The 14,222-nt window shown below is 43.1% G+C and overlaps 1 long non-coding RNA gene across 1 annotated transcript; it reads right to left on the bottom strand.

Moving 5' to 3' along the window:
* Positions 1–9,368: 9,368 nt before the first annotated feature.
* LOC309331917 lies at positions 9,369–10,179 on the bottom strand. The gene is made up of 2 exons (XR_014152013.1): positions 10,024–10,179; positions 9,369–9,603 (listed from the first exon to the last, which is right to left on the bottom strand). It is a non-coding gene; the product is annotated as an uncharacterized lncRNA (long non-coding RNA).
* Between the last annotated feature and the right edge of the window lie 4,043 nt (positions 10,180–14,222).

The raw sequence follows: 14,222 nt of genomic DNA on the forward strand, positions 1-14,222 counted from the left end.
TTAGAGAAGCTGTCCCGGTTTCTGATTGCGTCCCAGAATGTCCCGCTTTTCCTTAGGATGTCCCTATTTTCATTGGAGAAATGTTGGAGGGTATGGAGTTATGTAACCCCTGAACTGTCTCAAGGCAATCCTGTATAGGGATGTATTCTGAATGTTTAATATTTTGCAGTGGTACCTCAGGTTACATACACTTCGGGTTACATACGCTTCAGGTTACAGACTCCGCTAACCCAGAAGTAGTACCTCAGGTTAAGAACTTTGCTTCAGGATGAGAACAGAAATTGTGCTCTGGCGGTGCAGCAGCAGCAGGAGGCCGCATTAGCTAAAGTGGTGCTTCAGGTTGAGAACAGTTTCAGGTTAAGAACGGAACTCCAGAACAAATTAAGTTCTTAACCCAAGGTACCACTGTATTATGTTTTTTGTATATGTTGGAAGCTGCCCAGAGTGCTGGGGCAACCCAGTAAGATGTGTGGGGTATGAATAGTAAAATTATCATTATGGAATGGGACATCTCTATTTTCATCAGAGAAATGTTGGAGGGGGTGCCGTTTTCAGCATGGGGCAGAACGGAGGCAAAACAGGGCAGGGCAAGCTTACGCACATCCTGGTGACATGCACAATGACATGGAACACCACCCTCATGCAAATGGGGGGGGCTGCCTGTATATAAAGGTGTCCAATAAAATAGCTATCTACAGGAGTAGACAGATATATGTACAGAATCTCTCCTTCCGTGTGACAGCAAGGATGCGGAAAATGGAGGCCTGTAGCCTCCGGTGCAGAATCAAAAAATGTACCCTTGTTGGTTTTGTATGCAGGTAGCAATTTCCATTTGTAAGGCTGACGTTTTACAGTTGCACATGGAAGACTTTCTGGTTGCACTCAGCATCATAAACCTATGCTTATCAGTTGTGTATACAGGTAGATTTCCCCAATAACTAGGTCTATAAAAGCTGCTAAACTGGCCACCTGATAAGATAACCATTGTAACTTCCTCTTGTTTCCCAGTATTTTAGCAGATATGCGTACTGAGGGGGAGCAAGGGAAAACAACAACATGGTCGCAGTCTTCCTGTCACATGGGAAGGGTCTGCCAAGGGCTGAAACAGGTGTGATGTAGACCCTGTGCAGATGCACCAACTCTAGGGGCCAGGCGTGTCTCCGGCCCCTTTGATCTTTGTGGGAAAGGGGCCGGGCCCGCTCAAAGTATTGTTTTGTTTTAAATTTTTATTTATACTTTTCAGGTTTATACATTTCATTAATTTTACAATCATTTTTTTACAACCCTGGTGCAAGGGACATGGGTGGCGCTGTGGTCTAAACCACTGAGCCTAAGGCTTGCTGATCAGAAGGTCGGCGGTTCAAATCCCTGCGACGGGGTGAGCTCCCGTTGTTCGGTCCCTGCTCCTGCCAACCTAGCAGTTCGAAAGGACGTCAAAGTGCAAGTAGATAAATAGGTACCACTCTGGTGGGAAGGTAAACAGTGTTTCCATGCGCTGCTCTGGTTCGCCAGAAGCAGCTTAGTCATGCTGGCCACATGACCCGGAAGCTATCTGCGGACAAACACCGGCTCCATCGGCCTATAGAACGAGATGAGCGCCGCAACCCCAGAGTCATACATGACTGGACCTAATGGTCAGGGTTCCCTTTACCTTTAAATAATTCAGGAACTGTTGCCTCTCTTGAGCCTCCTCCTCCACTGATGAGTCTCCCTTCAAGTTTATCTGGCAGTGGCGGAATGATGCAAACATGGCTAGAAACTGCCAGTTTAACTTGTCCCAATTTACCATGAGAGTTCAATGTACTGTCACTCTGAGGCATTGTGAGAGATTAAAATGGGGGTGCACAGACCCTGCTACCTGATGCAAAGAACCCAAGGCAAGCATTAGTGCTGGTGCACCCTACCAGGGCCCAGGAAGCTGTCCTAGTGTGCTTTCGCCTGGTTTGATGTCATTCATGCACCATTGCAAGTGAGCTCATCTTCGGTTGCCTATAACCACATCTCAACCCAGAATGCTTCCTAGCACCCTGAGGTGCATTGCCATTATGCCCACAACTCATCTAGGGGATAGGGCGGTTTATAAACTACGACTGGAAGCATGTGGCCAAAGAATTGGCTGGTTGGTTCAAACTGGTATGTGAAATTCAACCTTGGTAGCCACATTGCACTACCTTGGGCTTATAGTTTCTACTTCGTCAGCAGTCCACACAAGCAATGTTCTTCTTGGCATGCATTATATGTGAAGAGGACATTTTCATCTGCTTGATCTGTCTCTTCCACCCATACTTCTCTCTGGTTGCTCTCACTATCCCTTCCCTTCAGCTCTCCTCCCTGTGGTCTGCCCTCATTCCAGCCTGGTCTGCACCCTCTTAAACTAGCTTGCTTCCCTGAGGAGCACAGAAGAAAGCTCAATGGTTGGGCACATTTTTGCATGCAAAGGGTCCTGCGGTCAATTCCCTGGTGTCCCCAGATAGGCCTGGGGAGAAATCCTGCTTGAAAACCTGAAAAGCCACTGCTAGTCTCAGTCTCCAAGACTGCAAAAGGAGCTCTGATGTATCCTATGGCCCCTTGGGCACGATCCATCGGACATAGAATTGCAGCTAAAATTACTAACCAATTATCCCAAAATATTAAGTTTTAATTATGTGCAAGGCACAATCCTGCAAATCCTACCATTCTAAGGTAGGCACAGAAATTAAAACAATGATTTCTGCATTCTCTAGACCTGTTACTTGATTCGTGTTTCAAGAAATGGTTCCTTTTTTAGTATTGAAATATAACCTTCCTCACGAAAAGCCTTTACTTGAAATAGGAAGCTCCCACAGCTGTCCTGCTTAAACCGTGTTGCAGCTCACTGTCTCAGAAAGTGCCAAAAGGATGGGAATCTGTGGGTGGAGAGAGTAATGCTCTGACCTTTCCCAGCTAAGCCCCTGTCTCTATTTCCCAGGCCCTCAGGTTTATACCCAGTGTGCCTAAGGACAGGAAGCAAATGATCCTCATTTCTGTCATCCTGGTGTTTCTGGCCATTATCATTATTGGAGCAATTCTCATTGGTGTTTACATGACGCAGCAACACACCGAAAGGTGAGTAGAAGACTGAAAAGAAAGGTAGTGTCATTCAAAAGAGTAAGGCTGATCATTGGCCACAGCTGATCATCATTTGAAATTCCTCCCAGTGTCCAAGGGAGAATCACTCTGACAGATTATAGGAAATTTAAACATTGACTTGCAGACCAGCCACTCATTCCATAGGGTGAGGTGCAGGGCCAGCATTGGTGCTGATGAACCCTGCCAGTCTGAAATTGGATGAGCAGGAGGTCATGAAGTCACATGACTTTTGTTGATGATATTTGAGATTCAGAGGTACACGTCCTCTCAATATGGGGTTTCCATTTGGGATGTCATCATATTACCATTTCATAAAGTGTTTTGGAGTGTTCAAAGTGTCTCGCATACATTGGGTTGTATCCAGTGCTGATCCCACTCCAAGTAGATCCCTTGAAATTAATGAACATGACTAACTTAGGTTCATTAATGTCAATGGATCCAATCTGAAAAGAATTTAGCAGGATACAACTCATTATCTCTGCAGTCCTTAGACCAAGGGTGGGGAACGTGTGACTCTCCAGATGTTGTTGGATTCCAGCTCCCATCAGCCCCAGTCATCATGGCCAAGGGTTAAGGCTGATGGGAAATGTAGTCCAACAGCATGTGGACAGCTTCCCTATTCCCTGGTCTGTTGGGTTATTTGGGACTTTGTTTAGTTTAGGATTTAAGTGCACAGATTGCCAGATACCAGCCCAAAGTTCTAAATCCCAGCTCCTTCAACTCAAAGATCTCTAGCAGCATAAGTGGGAAAAACCTTTGCCCATGCACACAGGGACACGGTTGAAGGAATAGTAGTATTCCTCGGTCCACAAGTTATTTGAAGGTGGAAATAGTAACACCAGAATCAAGTCTCTCTATAATAAATACGCTTACATCATTGTTAAGGCATTTAATTGGATGTACATTGGATGTACACAGAAACAGGAGGAATTATGGGAACACACAACTTCCCTTCTCTATGATTGCCAATTTGGCATTGATTGATTGATTAAAATTATGCCAACACTGCTACACACATATTAATCATCTGAAAAGTGCTTGTGTGTTTATTAAATGCATGAGCTAGGGAGCAGGATCACACCCTCTTGCCATGTCTCTCTTATTTTGATATGACTCTATAGCACCAGCTAAAATGCTTCAGATTTGTGCTTCGAGGTCAACCATGCAAAGTACCAGGAACACAGAAAATGCATTTCCCTGTTGAAACTTGTCTCTCTCCTTTGTAGATAATTAAAATCACTAGTAGTGAGGCATCTAATCATAGCCTGCATTTTAAATCAAAGCTTATATTTTTTGATCAAGGTTGTATCTTAAAAATGAGCTCAAATTCACAAATGTTTTATGCCAGGCAGAAGACCAGCTGCCTAAGTACTTTGGCAAGATGTTTATCCTCCTGGACAAGGGGGCCCCCTGATTTATAGCAGAAAACAATTCTCAAAGTCGTAAAAAGGGAATTACAGGCTGAGAGCAAAGGTTACACTGACCCTACATATTACAGAATATAAAAAAGCTGAGAAAAAACATAATTAAGAGTTGGTAAATAGTAAAATAAAACCATGTGCCTCCCATTAAACTTGAGCCATATTTTCCTAAGGTTAAAGGGCAAGAGCAAATGGAAAAAGCAGCTGGCTGGAGAAGGGGGGTGTAAACAGAAGAAGAGGCTTCTTCCTATTTTATTTTGAGGCTGTAAACTGTTCCTTCCTTTTTACTTTGAGAAGGTTTATTTTTCTAAAAAAGCTATCTATGATAATGTATTAAATGTATTGGCTTAAATGTACTTACTTTATCAAACCTTTATTAGGCATTGTGGAAATAAAACCTTAAAAGAGAAAATAACATATAAAAGCCTTGAAATATATATAAAAAGGCAGCAGTTTGCTAAATGCATATATATATATACATATAGAGTCAGTGGTTTTCCTTGTTAACCTGCTCCTTGGAGGACTGCTACCGGGCTTAAATGTCCCGGGCTTAAATGTAATTATGCAAAGGATTTAAGAAATGTTGGATTCTTATTTCATATAGTTGTAAGAGTTGTAACTATCCTGAAATTAAGTCAGCCATCAGACCAGCCCCCTGTCAGGCAGGAAAACACCATCAGAGCACTCTAGACATGTGGTTGTCAGGCTTTTGTTTAAAGGAACCTCCAAAGAAGGAGATCTTTCATTGATGATGCATGAGAATGTGAACCCAATATCTCTGACATCTGTTTAAGATAAAAATTTAAAACTATTAACCATCTGTTTTGGAGGGCAATAGGGCAAGGAGGGCAAGAGGTGAGCTGGTAATTAAGGTTCCTTGTTGAGACAAATGTAAGATATATGACTACTTATTTGTCATTTATAGACAGAAGAATATATAGCTTTTTGTTTCCCATATAAGGCAAAAGGAAATGGGTGTATCTTTTGTGATTGGTTCTAGCAAACAGCCAATAGGAATTTCAACCAGGCTGATTGGACAGAGTCAGCCACAGGAGGAGCAAGGGGGCTGGATTAAGGAAATATAAGTGCTGGCCATAATGACAGGAGGCCAGGCCAGAGCTTGGTAACCATATACCACTGTGCCTCTCATTTATTTGTCTGACAAATAAATTATTATTTTAATTTCTCTATTGCTGCGTTGAATATTTCATTCCAGCTAAGCGTTAACCACAAGCAGGGTGCTACAGTAGTACAGGAGATGGCGAGGTGGTTGAGCAAACTGTGATGGTGAACAACCAGGAAAGTGTTGCTGCCTTTCATATCCAGAGCAATACGACCTCAGCAACTGTTGTCTACGACTATAAACACGTAAGTGTCAAATATATTCTAGGTGGACATCAAAACGTTCTAAGACATTATACCATCTCAGGTGGTTGAACTGAATAGTCTTACAGTTCAGTCCCTACAGGATCTTCTGCAACATTACACTGGAACCCATGGTGCCTTTCTTAATTCACAGCCCAGTACACATGGGACACTAAAGCTTGGTTTAGCAGTATGTAGATGAGCTTGTATGAGTCCAAACAAAGCCTTGAGCTCATGTGCTGCCGCCTCCATTTTCCTCCTCCCAGGAGGACGACTTCTGCTGAGTTTAGTTTTGCTTTCAAAGAATTGTGGCTTGGTGTTAATTTAGGGTTGCCATATTTCTAGAACTAAAATTCAGGACACAAAAGTTATTTTATGGCTACTCAAAGTTGTTGACATTTTGCTGATTATCCAAAAATTTCCCCCTGGACACATGTTCAGGAAATTCCAGACGTATGGCAACCTTATGTTAATTATAAACTGGAGGTTGTAGTTTACAATAAGACTGGGGCAGAGCGTGGATTGCCAGTGCCCGGAGCTCTCCCTAATCGAAACTTTTCACGTTGGTGACAAACTTTTTAGACATGCATCATTTCGGGACACAGTAATTCAGTTTTACTAGCAAACCAGAGGTTAAACTAACCCTTTTCCAGCCCCAGGAGTAGAATGGGGAGCGTTTGCAAGACACATTTACACACTGAAGCTGACACACTAATGTGTTGCGACACACAGTTTGGAAAGCTCTGCCCTGACCCATGGTTCCTATCAGGGCTGGGCAACGATGGTGGTGGGGAAGGGTCTTCCCAGCAGGGAGAGGGGACAGGGTCAGCGGCTGTTTATTTTATTATTATTATTTATTCCATGTAATTTTTACACCGCTTGACACCACTTGATTGTGTGGTTTTTTAAAAAAACAAAACCTCAAAGTGGTTTATTTTTCTTTTGAATTTTTATGCCACCCCAAAATTTTGTGCCCGGGAAAACAGGCCCTCCCCCCTGGGTTAGGAGAGGCCCCCCCCATACTACATCACTGCAACAAGCAATAGACTTGCATAATGGTATTATGATATTAGCAGTTTTTCTTTCCAATCCATTTCCTAATAATCTCTAGCAAGGAACTTGCCCCCCGCCCCCTGTTTAAAGCACAGTACCAGCTGCACACTTGGAGGAGGGCATTCCTTAATTTATCTCAAAATCTTCTCTGCTTCCTGCTTTGTTCCTAGCGTCTGATCGGCTTCCGAATTCAGGACAGAAAACAATGCTCAGTGGTGGCAATGTATTCAGTTGATATGCCCAGCCTACATGAAATCACCCAAGGAATAGAGCACTTTGATGAACAAGTAAACCTGATCTTTGGTCATGCAAAGTTTATGGCCTTCTTCCGGTTTTTTCTTTTCTTTCAACTGCATATGGCAAGGCCTGAGAACAGATCATAAGAGTGCTTACGGTCGACAGCAGTGTTCGCCAGCTTGGTGCCCTGCAGATGTATTGCACTAAACTCCCACCAGCCCCTGCCAACTCAGATTGGTGAAGGTTGGTCCACAGACTCTCAGTGTCAATGCAAACATGAAGTTCATGCAATATGTTATACACACATACCTCATGGCGGGGGGGATAGATTTGGAACCATTTATTCCAATTTTAATTCAGCCAGACTTGGCTGGAAAAGATTGTTATTTAATCTCTGGATGGCCACATTAACATGTCTGGAAGTACAGTGGTACTTCAGGTTACATACGCTTCAGGTTACATACACTTCAGCTTACATACTCTGCTAACCCAGAAATAGTGCTTCAGGTTAAGAACAGAAATCGTGCTCCGGCAGCGCAGCAGCAGTGGGAGGCCCCATTAGCTAAAGTGGTGCTTCAGGTTAAGAACAGTTTCAGGTTCAGCAGGACCTCCGGAACTAATTAAGTACTTGACCCGAGGTACCACTGTAAGCTGTTCTGATGCCAGCATCTCCCCAAGAATTCCAAGTGCTGGCACTGAAAATGTCCAGAAGGCATTATGTGCTCATTCTTTGTCACTACCAAGCCCTTTCCACAAAGAATCCTGGGACGTGGAGTTGCTTAAGGGCTCTCGTAATTATTTCTCAGTCTGGGCTCTCCTAACCACTATCGCCACCCTTAAAAAACTAGGGTTCCTGGTACTCTTTGAGGGTAGCCAGGACTGGCAACATGGTACAGTGGTGCCTCGCAAGACGAAAATAATTCGTTCCGCGAGTCGCTTCGTCTTGCAATTTTTTCATCTTGCGGAGCGCGGATTCCCTGGGTATTAACAGTTTTACGAAAAAGAAAGCAAACTCGCAAGACGTTTTTGTCTTCCGAAGCAAGCCCATAGAGAAATTTGTCTTGCGAAGCACCTCGAAAAACGGAAAACCCTTTCGTCTAGCGAGTTTTTCATCTTGCGAGGCATTCGTCTTGCGGGGCACCACTGTACAAGTCTGTTTTAGATGTCTAGTGTGGGTGTGACCACAGACTCCTAATGGGGAGGGGGTGTAACGTGTGAATGCTTGCCGTCCAACTGTTTTGCTCCCCCTGTGCTTTTTATCCACACATTCCAGGTGGGTGGTGAGTTACAGACTGCACCACCACCCGACTCTGGCTTTCATAGCTGAAGTGGTTGGTGCACACGCCTTTATACAGTTCTCACAAGCAATCGATTCCATAAGAACTAGCCCAGGCTACTTTGCAGTACTTTGTTTCCTTCATTGTGTTCACACTAGATGTCAGCACTCAAGTTGTGTTAGTCGCCTATCCATTCCTGCAAACTGTAAGCTCACATCATGGCAGTAGAAAGGGTTATGCTGTTCTTAAAGCTGAATTAAAATCCCTCCCAGGACACTTCCAGATGAAGACAAAGGCCCTTTGGGAGGGTGGTTCCCATGACCAGGAGATACGCAAGGCAGCTCTGGAGGGCTCCTGGAAATATGTTCCTTTTAACAGCTCTGCCTGATTGGCCAGCTATGGCTGCTCCTGGACACGGAAAGTGTGGCCACATGCTGGTATACCAGCATATAAATATTTTTGTAAATAAAGTCATCTAAGCTCCCCACAAAGAAATAGTAAGCCATAGAAGACACTTAACAGCATTAATGTGGATTTAATAGCAGGTGAATTAATGTGGACAACACCCCATACTCAAGAACCAGAATACAGAGGATGCTGAACTACTGCTGCACTTATTCAGAATATTCAGCTGAGGTGAATGGAAGGACATCTGTAGATTGGCAGGACATCTGGAATTTAGCTGTTGTCTTCTTTCACATGAGCAGGGGGCATTTTTGAGGATGCCAAAATATTACTTGTCTTTCACTACTGTGGAAGAAAGAGAGAATCTTTGTGGTGGATCAAATGATACAAAGAAGAAAATGTAAATCACTTTGATACTTAGAAGACATAGCAGCATATAAATATTTTTGTAACTAAAATCATCTAAGCTCCCCACAAAGAAATAGTAAGCCATAGAAGACACTTAACAGCATTAATGTGGATTTAATAGCAGGTGAATTAATGTGGACAACACCCCATACTCAAGAACCAGAATACAGAGGATGCTGAACTACTGCTGCACTTATTCAGAATATTCAGCTGAGGTGAATGGAAGGACATCTGTAGATTGGCAGGACATCTGGAATTTAGCTGTTGTCTTCTTTCACATGAGCAGGGGGCATTTTTGAGGATGCCAAAATATTACTTGTCTTTCACTACTGTGGAAGAAAGAGAGAATCTTTGTGGTGGATCAAATGATATGAAGGAGGAGGAGGAGGAAGGAGGAAGGAGGAAGAAGAAGAAGAAGGAAGAAGAAGAAGAAGAAGAAGAAGAGGAAGAAGGAAGAAGATGAAGAAGGAAGAAGAAGAAGAAGAAGAAGAAGAAGAAGAAGAAGAAGAAGAAGAAGAAGAAGAAGAAGGAGGAGGAGGAGGAGGAGGAGGAAGAAGATGAAGAAGAAGAAGAAGAAGAAGGAAGAAGGAAGAAGGAAGAGGAAGAGGAAGAAGAAGAAGAAGAAGAAGAAGAAGAAGAAGAAGAAGAAGAAGAAGAAGAATATCCCCCCGTCCCCCTTCCTTTCCCAGAGAGCCCAGGGCAGCCCACAGCAAAGGTGCAGCATTAAGAAGAAGGTAAAAGCACAGTACACAGTATATCTCAGGAGCGACTCAAGGTGATAAGAGGTGAGCAGACCTTCCTTCAGAAACAGATGCCATTGTTCATTTTCCTTTCAAGGGATGATATCGTCAAGCATTGTGAGTTTTATGGGTGCAGAACTTTCTTGAATGTTCTCAAATACAAGCTTGCAGCAGTTGTTTATCTCGTGAGTCTGTGGGGCTCATGGTCAACGCTCAGAGGCAGATGATATAGTTCCTGCCTACAGAGCAGTTCTGTGTCTCTTTCTATGCTTTCTGTTATACTGTATGTTTCTTTGCTTCTGTAACTGGATGAGGTCTTAGGAGATGAAGTTTTGGGACTTTACTGGGGATCCAGTAAGATCCTGTGTGCTTTTAAACCTCAGTAAACTATAACTGAAGAATTCTGCTGCCTTAGTGTGTGTTTTTCCTTTGGAACTCTGCACGGGAGTTGCAGTTCATGCAATTGCAATCTGTTGCTATCTGCCCATGCCCTGGGCAAAAGAGCCATGGAGACAGGGAGTGGCTAGATTTTGCACCAGCCCTGTCAGATATTTTCTACCTGAAGGAAGAATCCCTTCTGGAGTCTGGCCATGGCTGCCTGGGAGTAGGCTCAGTACTTTAGATTTCTCAGTTTGAAAAGCTGGAAAGATACTTAGGTTGCAGCACATCATAAAATATATGATATTATTTGCAGCTATACTGAAGTTGATGTTACTGTATTCTGTATGGTTTATCTTCTACTGGAGAAGACTGGTCAGTCAAAAAGCAACTGAGAACAAACACTGAGTTTGGCTGTTATTGAGTACAGTGGTACCTCAGGTTACATACGCTTCAAGTTACAGATGCTTCAGGTTACAGACTCCACTAACCCAGAAATAGTACCTCGGGTTAAGAACTTTGCTTCAGGATGAGATCAGAAATCTTGCTTTGGCAGCGAGGCAGCTGAGGGAGGCCCCATTAGCTAAAGTGGTGCTTCAGGTTAAGAACAGTTTCAGGTTAAGAACGGACCTCCGGAACAAATTAAGTACTTAACCCGAGGTACCACTATAATGGTACACATTATTTTATTTTAATTGATTTTTATCTTCTCAGACATTCTGTTTGTCATTGTGCTAAGATACCTTGAGAAAAGTAAGCCAAAGGCTTTTTGACCATGAGTCTTGTTCAGTGGTCTCAAATAAAATTTGCAATATGTAAAATGTACCAAAAATCATTTCAAACAATGCTTTTTGTTCAGTTGTGTTTAGGTTTTAAGGGGAGAGGATGTTGCCTTTCTGGGTTTCTATGGAGGGGTTTGGAGAGAGAGATAGGACTATTGTACTTGGAGGCCTTTCATGTTTTCAAGAAAAGGGGACATGCATCCATCAGAGTTTCTCAAATTTTGAAATGTGCCCATTTGCCCCCAAATGTTCACAGCTCCTGCCCTAAAACAGCAAGTTATTTGTTCTTACCAAAGCGTCCACATTTCTCATAGCATTCATTTTCAGTCAGAAAGTTATTTGCATTCTCTTTACATCCACCGAAAATGAACTCCTCACACTTCAGGGTTTCAATACTGAAGAAAAAACGTTGAAAACTTGCTCTGCATCTTCCTACTTTCTTAGGGAGTTTGCATATATCAGGTAGACCATCTGGTGGGTAAAAGCAAAGAAAGGCAAGCCTCATATAAACATTATATCAAAGTCTGAAACACAGAAAGCAATGGCATTGACCATGTGACTCCACCTCACAAATAAAAACAGTAATTAACTCACATTTCTACCAGATCTAAATTTATACAAATATGTTTTCAGAAACCTTCTCTTTGAGATCCCCTAAATCTCTGGACTTCCCTCCATACCCTCTTCTGGTTCTTTATATTAACTAAGTTCTTCTGCATATCCATTCTTAAACCTTTTCAATTATTATTTCCCTTAATTTTATCTAATTTTCTGCTAGTTGCAAGCATTTACTTAAATGCTTTACTTATATGTATCTACCTGTTTACAGTATTTTTGCACATAAATAATAAACAATTCCCACTCTTTTTTAAACTTCTCATTGTCATAGTCTCTGAGCTTTGCCGTTAATTTTGCCATTTCTGCATAGTCCATTGCTTGATTTGCCATTCTTCTTTCGTTGCTATCTTTTCGTCCTTCTATCTTTGGGCTAACAATATTTGGGCAGCTGTTGTAGCATACAAAAATATTTTCTTATCTTCTTTGGGGAGTTCAGTTCCTATCAGTCCTAGTAAAAATGCTTCAGGGTTTTTTTTTGGTTTTTTTTATTATAAATATTTATTAAAGTTTTTGAATATGAATGCACAAATAATAAACAATCTTACTTCTGTCACAAACATAGTTTCATCAGCTAAAACTCATAAAGTCCAGCACATGAAATTATTATTCCACTTAAGGTAAAGTTCAATGGGTGCTCAGATCAGTTAGTTTAAAAGATCTCTCTTTGCCTCCACTCCTCCAGCTCTTTGCGTTCAAGTTCAACGACAGCGGAAGACGGACTTCCTGTTTTTCGTCACTCCGCTTTCAGCCAAATTCAATACTTTAAAGTTCCAAATTGTACAGAGTCTATTATTTACTCACGGGTTGTTGTTTTCAGAGCAAAAATTTCAGGAAGAAAGGTCAGCGCTCACTGGCAACAGCTACGCGGCTTCGCTCCGTTGATTGCGGAACGACCCTCAGCGCCGCTACCCCCTCCGCGGTCCGGAGCCGCTTACGGGGTTCCTTCAACGTTTTGAGGGCAGCTCCTGGCGCCCGCCGGGTCCCAGGACCGCAGGCTTCTGCCGCCTGCGGTTTTCCGATGTGGGTCTCCGCTTCGCCGTAGCGGACGACCCTTTTCAGCAGAGCTACCCTCTCCCGGTTAGAAGAGGGCAGCCATTGCCTTTTCGCGCCGCCTCCGGAAGTCCAAAAATGCTTCAGGTTTTTTAACAAAAGTTAGTTTAAACATTTTCTTCAGTTCATTATAGATCATTACCCAGAAGTTTTTAATAACCTTACATCCCCACCACTGGGCTGTAACCAGTTCTAGCTGAGAGTCACTTTCCTGTTCTCAATAGTTTAGCATTGGGTGTCAGCTGGGAAACTGAAATCTGAGTTTCCCAAAGAGACCCTGGTTGTACTCATAGGAGTCATTGTGTGAGTACCACCTGCAAGGTATCTTGGCTGGCGTAGTGAAGTCAACACTAACCATGAACAAGACTCCTATGTCCACACCCTGAGCCCTGAGCTTAGTTGGCAAAGATTGCTGAAGAGAGAGATCAGACTATTCAAGGGTAGGTGTACTCCAAATCTGATACAGTGGTACTTCGGGTTCCATACACTTCAGGTTCCATACGCTTCAGGTTACAGACTCCGCTAACCCAGAAATAGTACCTCGGGTTAAGAACTTTGCTTCAGGATGAGAACAGAAATCGTGCTCCGGCAGTGCGGCAGCAGCACGAGGCCCCATTAGCTAAAGTGGTGCTTCAGGTTAAGAACAGTTTCAGGTTAAGAACGGACCTCCGGAACGAATTAAGTACTTAACCCGAGGTACCACTGTAGTTCCCAGAATGTTGCTTCCCCGGGGAACATAGTGTAAAGTTTAAAGAGTGACTCACAGAACAACCAGAGTATCACTGATCTACTGTGGCCTTGGGCAGGGTGCTAGAATGCCAGCAACTTCTGAGAATTCCAGGTGCTGACAGATCCCAAGCAAGGACCACAGCTGGTATAAAACGTTGTCATACTTGGCATAGAGGCATTGAAATGAATTGTTGTGTTTAACTTAGAGTCATCTATTTGAATGGATCTACTCTGAGTAGAAATATGTTGGATACAACTCCACAGCTCTTCATTTTGAGCCACCATGGAGAATCCATTGAGCTCCTTTCAAGGTCACATGTTCACTCACTGGGCAAAGTCAGCCCAGGAAATCTTTGTAGGCACACAAGCTCCTCAACTCCCATAGCGTGATCAATATAATTGGGTGCATGTGTTGTCTACAAAACAGCAAGCTCCACATCACTTGGGCCTTATGGAAGGGGGCAACCCTATGTAGAGAGGCAGGTTAAAGAACTGGAATGAAATAGGGGGAGGTACAGCCATGATACACATAAGATTTAGAAGTTGTAAGAGGAGAGAGAGCTCATACCTGTAACTGACGCAGAGATGCCCAGCAGCTCAGGCCAGGGTGCAAAAAGGCCCACGATGAGAGACAGGAGGATGAAGCGACCA

Source organism: Podarcis erhardii, assembly GCF_964252035.2.
Source record: "Podarcis erhardii genome assembly, chromosome: 16".
Taxonomy (NCBI): domain Eukaryota; kingdom Metazoa; phylum Chordata; class Lepidosauria; order Squamata; family Lacertidae; genus Podarcis; species Podarcis erhardii.